The sequence below is a fragment of the Ctenopharyngodon idella genome, chromosome 7, assembly GCF_019924925.1.
Source record: "Ctenopharyngodon idella isolate HZGC_01 chromosome 7, HZGC01, whole genome shotgun sequence".
NCBI classification, from domain to species: domain Eukaryota; kingdom Metazoa; phylum Chordata; class Actinopteri; order Cypriniformes; family Xenocyprididae; genus Ctenopharyngodon; species Ctenopharyngodon idella.
Window position 1 is genome coordinate 35,873,453 of NC_067226.1, and position 6,698 is coordinate 35,880,150.

At 34.8% G+C, this 6,698-nt stretch overlaps 1 long non-coding RNA gene across 1 annotated transcript; it reads right to left on the reverse strand.

Moving 5' to 3' along the window:
- Positions 1-2,721: 2,721 nt before the first annotated feature.
- LOC127516533 (uncharacterized) lies at positions 2,722-5,192 on the reverse strand. The gene is made up of 2 exons (XR_007931011.1): positions 4,453-5,192; positions 2,722-3,142 (listed from the first exon to the last, which is right to left on the reverse strand). It is a non-coding gene; the product is annotated as an uncharacterized LOC127516533 (long non-coding RNA).
- Between the last annotated feature and the right edge of the window lie 1,506 nt (positions 5,193-6,698).

A 6,698-nucleotide genomic window follows, 5' to 3' on the forward strand; every position in this document is an offset into this window, starting at 1 on the left:
TATGCTTTTCCATGGAATTCTTATTATGATTTAAACATGGGTCCCTGGAAAATTGCAAAATTGTTTTAAGCTGAACAAAACTTCTCAGTCTTGACTATAATAACAGAGCGATAACGTAAGGTACGTTATCGCGCTATATAGTCAAGATTTAGAGAGGGATATTCAATCTTGTTAAATGATTTTTGACTGTATGGAAGTCTCTGAGACATAAATCTGCTAACAGAGTTGTTCACTGATCAAAGCTTTTCATTTGTGTTCCATTTGGCTTCAATTTTACATTTCTCCTCACCAAATCCAAGGTGAAATTATATGCAACAAATTATTGACTGCTAAGACCCTCATGATAGTAAGACTTCAATCATGGCAAGTATAAAAGAAATACTGTATGAGAAAAAGAGAGTATTAAAGTGCAGAAGAGACATCAAAACAAAAAGAGTTTTTAGTTTTTTTTTTGTTTGTTTGTTTTTTTTTTTAAAGAAAACTTAAGAGGAAAAACAATTAACGGAATTTGTTCCATGGATCTGCTCCACTTCTTGAGCTAGTTAGTATCCCTTCTGTAGGACAGCCAGAACATGAGGATTCAGTAATGACTGTCCATATTAAAGCATTTTCCAGTGAATTAACCATGCGAGGGCTGCAAATGAGTCTTCTGAATCCATAATTTAGTCAGTTAGATCTGTAAAACGATTTATTTTTATGGCATTGTCTTTTGTTGTTCATTCAAATCCTCTAACAATACAGATGTATTGAATCCTTTTAAGAACATTCTTTTTTTTAAGGAGTGTAAATTGATCTCTGTGTTTCATAAATGAGGCTCCTTGTCTTTTCCCAGGCCAGTGGAACATTCTGATGATGTTCCCGGAGGTGTTCAACAGCCGTGATCACAGTCAGATAAAAGAGGAAATATGGGAGACATAACACTTGGACGGTTTGCTGAGAATAAAACCCCATCGACTATCAATTACAGACCTCTTACAGAGGATAGTAAGCCATTTATGATACATGGTATGTTTAAATAAGGGTCAGATGGGGATCCGTTTCTTTTTCTATGCAAAACTCAGCACTCACTCACTTTATTTTATAATCCACTTTAGACATTGTACTAACTATATGTAACTTTGCAACTATGTCAACTACCAGTCATAGAGTATTTTTTTTTTCAACTGCTTACACACAAAATCCTTACTTGTCACACAATTTCTGAAACCTGACACTCAAACACCAGAGACCTTATTTATAAAGCGTGCGTACGCACAGATTTGATCTTAGAGTGTGCGTATGCTTAAATCCACGCCAACGTTTATATTTATTAAAACGGTCTTTGATGTAGAAAAGTGCTTAGCGCCACGTCAGGGTCTGAGCAGACGTATGCACTTTTCCTGGTCAGATTTCTGCAGGTTTTTGGAAATCTAAGCTATTCTTACAGCTCACTAAGGTTTTGGACGATGAGTGGTGTTCTTTTATATGTAAATGACATTAATTAGGAGTCGTTTACAACGCGGAGAATGGAAACCATTCAGCTGCTCACAAGTTCAAGATCATCTGCGATTTATAGATTTCACATCTGAAAGAGAGGCGTACGCTCATTTTCTGTGTGTATGTTCATTCTATAAATAACACGTACGCACATCTGAGAGATGATCGTAAGATCAAATTTAGGACAATTTCTGTGCAACATTTTATAAATGAGGCCCCTGAACCAATCTTGTACAGAAATGTACATAAAAGCTCATGAAAGAAGAGCTTAGGGTTTTGAATAACTGTGTGTATATGATATATCCAAAAATAGAATATGGCAAAAGTGTTTGCAACGTAAGACAAATGTTTGCTTTTGAGATGTGTTTGTGATATTTTGAATGCAGTGCAGTGCAACTCGTGGTGCAACTGCTTTTATCTGCTGGACTACCCCGGAGTGCTTGCCCGTCATCACTGCACCTCTGTTAGTACACACGCCAATGCAGTTGGCCCAGTTTATTTTAATTTGATGTCATGAAATGATCCATCACTCCAAAAATGACCTCTGCAGTTGTAGTGGTGTGTAGCTTATCACAAAACACAAAGTGCTCATGTACTTCCCTTTTTCCATTCAAAGCAAACATACGCAAACACGTGTGACACTTTTTAAATGTCTACTGACATATCTATCTGGATAGTGAAGTTATTTGCAAGCAGCACACTGCTCTTTGACGTCTTCAGACATGCATGAGATGTGGTGCTTAACTGTGTCATTTGAAAGTGGTATTTGCAGTATAGCTATTGGTTGGACTTCTCCACTCCAAATAATTCTCCAACAATACTATATTGTGCATTTATTTCTGTTTGGCAGTTTTCTCAACTATAAGGAGCTTCTTCTCCACAACACGTGTTTTATTTCAGTCTGTGCACAAGCCAATTCTTTTGCATTTCGCTCAAAAAAATGACCTTGTCTTTGTATTGCTTGTGATTTGTATGCAAATGCCTGTTCAACTTACACTGTAAAAAATGATGTGTTGGATTTACTTAAAATACATATGCACCATTTTTGCATCACACTTTTTAAGTAAATCCAACTTGAAGCAAATTTATGTAAAACTAACAAGAAATCCTTTGTTATAGGTACTTAAATATATTTGTTTACTCAACATTCTTTACTTAAAAACACAAGTTGAATTTACCAAGTAATAGCAAGTTGTGTTAACTTAACATTTAAGCTAATTTACATTAAAAAAAGACAGTAAACTGAGTTGAACAAACTTAAAATTTTAATTAATTTTAGACCTTGAGCTATTGAATAAAACTTACTGTACTGCTCTAGAACACTCAATGTCTTAAAATAAGTACAAAACATACAATAAACACAAAACAGCATTTTACCTAATTTTTGGACAGCATTTCAACAAAAGGTTTTCACACAATTAGTACAATTAGTAAAATCAGTACAAAAATAAAGCATTTTAGGTTTTCTGACAGAGATTGCAATACTACTCTGGAAACAGCAACTTAAATAGTCTAAAACCAAAAATCATGACTGTAGTACTTCTGAAAAAAGTGACAATTTGACCAAAAGAAAGTTACAGTCTTTAAAGGATCATCCATGAAGCCACCTTTGTGATAATCCTCAGTGTGTGTGCTGTTCCAGTTCCTTTAGGTCACCATGGCTATCCTAAAGAAAAGCATAGCAAATGTGTATTTACTTACAACATTACGTGGTAGTTTCAGATTGTTTTACAGTGGGAAAAATATAATGTATTTATATAACACAAAATGAGATAGAATGTTTTGAAATAACAAGAAATCACCTTTATATTTAATAAATAAAATAAATGTTAGTTTATCGTTTCATTTCGGTTTTATTTTATTTTACTCTAAACAACTGTCACGGGTGGTTGCAGGCAAACAGACGAAGATGAAGAAGAAGGTGCCAACACAAAGCTTTAATAACAATAATCCAAATGACAGGCGAACAGGATGCAACACACTTAACTTAGGGGCTGTTTACACAAAACCGTTTTCAACAAAAAATGGAAAACTTTTTTAGAAGTTATGGCCGTTCATTTACACAACAGCATTTTGGTGGCCTGAAAACACAAACTTTTGAAAACGGGTTTCAAAAAGTTTTTGAAAACGATACAATTGTCATCTCCGTATAAACTGCAAAAACACGAATCTGTGAAAACAGTGATAGCACGCACATGCGTATTACGTGTTTAGTCTATCCACCTTATTTTTCAAAGCAAAGGTAAGGTGTTTTCTGCAAGTGCTCTGTAAAAGAATGCGTATGTGCAGGCGAGTAGTTTCTTTTCAAATTGACATTGCCAACTACTTGTCTGGCATACATAATACAGTTTTTTTTTTTTTTTGCCATTTTTGCAAACCCGTGTGAATGGGGATAGTTTTATTAACACTGTCATCTGTAGAAAGAAAAAACTTTACGTTTTTAGTACATCGTTGTCGTGTAAATATACCCTTAAACGTGACCGGACAAACACTGAGTGAACAAGAGCAACTTAAATATGTAATGGTGATGAACTAAATGATGAATTGTCCATGGTAACAGATGAGTGGCGAGAAACTAAGACAAAGGAGATGTAACGGATGAAAACAAACTAAAATGTTTGTGAAAACTGAACATAACTGTAGCAACAACAGGCTAGTAGGACTGTAAAATGTATTAATGTGATTTATGCTAATTTGCAAATAGGTTGTTTTGCTATTAAATGTGTTCTTTTCTTCTCAAATTTGCGTAGGATAATACAAATATATGAAAAATTAGGGGGAAAAAGTATATAACAGTTACTGTATAGGGCTTATGTCTCTCTTAGTTCATGAAGCTCTCTCCTAACAAGCTGATGATCTGAATCAGGGGTGTTAAATAAGGGAGGCATGCAAAAATGTGCAGAGCAGGGGGTCCCCAAGACCAGGATTAAATACTACTGCCTTATGTATAGCATTCAATGTATTCCAGACACTCACCTGGTAATGCCTGATGAGATTATCAGCATTGTCAGAGATGTACACCATTAAACACTGAATCAACTTCTCTGTGTATTTCCGTAGACAGCATTGGACTGAAAAGTACAAGTACATGAAACAAAAAAGTTGATTTTCATGGTCCTTACACAAGCTTTTATACTGTATCTTAACTGACTGAGAAAAATATGATGCCTTTAAAAGCAGACAAATCACCCAAAATGCAGAAAATATGCCAGGTTCACCTTTTATTTTGGCAAAGCCAATTTGTCAAAAACAATTAATAGTCAAGTGTTAAATTAACAAAATTGTATACCTCCAAAAACAGGATGCACCATATCCTTCTATTGTTGCACCACAAATGTTCGCAATGGAAAGACAGATAGAGAAAAACAACAGTATTAAACAACATAAAAAATGATTAGGCTAGCTTTTTCAATTTTTATTATGTATTATTTTTGGAGCTGTGTGAAAACTCAATGCATTGATGCATATGCATTAGTGCAAACTCGATACTTTTACCTTAAGCAGTCTTCATGAATACAAACACTGCATAAGCACTCAATACGTTCGATGGAAGCACGCACATTTATAAATATATATAACGTTATATAATCGTGTGCAAACCGGTTTCCTGAATCACGTGCAAAACTCGATATAGAAATAGTTGCAAAGTATTCATAAATAACATGTTTCTGATTGTTGAATAATTCATATCAATTAAAAATACAAGTTTAACAAATCCCCAGTGACTACAAATGCAATAAACGAGTGGACATTAAACGACACACTTATATTTTATTTTGTTAATATAAAGCGAAGTTTTAGCTTACCTCCTTTCACCATCGTCACCACATTGCACTTTAGAAAACGTTGCGTTGTGCTTTCAGTTTACGAATACACCCCACTAACACAATAAATGAGTGTTAATGTATGTTAAAAAAGTCAAAATCTAATGTTTTACTTTGTTAGTATAAAGCTAAGCTTTAGCTTACCTCTTATCTCCGTCTTCACCACATCGAACTTCAGAAAATGTTGTGTTGCGCTTCCGGTTAAGGAATACACCCCACTAACACAATAAACGAGTGTTTATGAATGTTTAAATAGTCAAACTCTAATATTTTATTTAGTTTTCTTTAAAGACAGCTTACCTGACAGAGTACTCGCTGTCTTCACCACATCACGCTTCAAAACGGCTCCAGCTTCGCTCATTGGCTGGATAGAATATTTGCATATCACGCAGCTCACAAATACGTAAAATTTTATATTAGGTTTACTTAATTTTAACCAAGTTTTAATGCTGGTTGATGTTACTTACGTTTTTTCATTTACTTTACGAATACACTTATGTTCACCTTTTAATTTACATTTTTGTGTTGCATACACTAGAAAATGGTAAGTAGAGCTTGAAATGTTATGAATATATATATTTTTGAGTTTATTCTATTTATCTTGATAAGTAATAGATGTTGAGCCAACGAATCACTTTTTACAGTGTAGGTCTCACGTACTCATTTGACAACACTTTAGAACTGACAACGCATTGTGGCTGAGGCAAATCTTTGCTTTTTGACAACAACACTAACCCATACAGTAGTTCACGAGTTTGTGTACCCATATAATCTTAGCGTAAGTGGTAAACAGATTTGGCTTGCTGTCTGCTATAGAGGGGCTCAGAGAGGATATTCTACTCGAGCTCCGATTGCCCCCCTATAACAGGCAAAATTGTACAAAAAGGAGGAGAAGGGGAGGAGGAGGGATGCCGAAAGAACTAACAACAGGAAGAGGTAAGATGCTGGTTTTATACCTTGGTATTAATTGGAAGATTAGATGGGCGTACTCCTCCCGAAATTACGTTAAATAACTTCACTTAAGGTAACTGTCCTTTTGTTGTTATATTGTTTACCAGTCCACCTCTGTGTTTCTGGATGTGGTGACGTCATCCTGTTGATTCAGAATTGGAATATTACTGTAATTAACTGAAGAATTTGTTAGTGTTCGGTGTTTATCGGTTGACAGTTGGTTGGGCAAGCGAGATACAAATTTGTCATTACATTTTGTTTGCCAAGGCTATGGTGAAATGACTGACAGAGATCGGCACCACATATAATGTTCTACAGGGTTTCACCGGGAAAAACTAAAGTAATATTTTTTTTAGCATTATAGCATGTTACAGTTTTTCTGAATTGCTAAAACACATTTCTGGAAATCATATGTTTTGATATGTGAAGAGTGCAAGAGATTTGCAA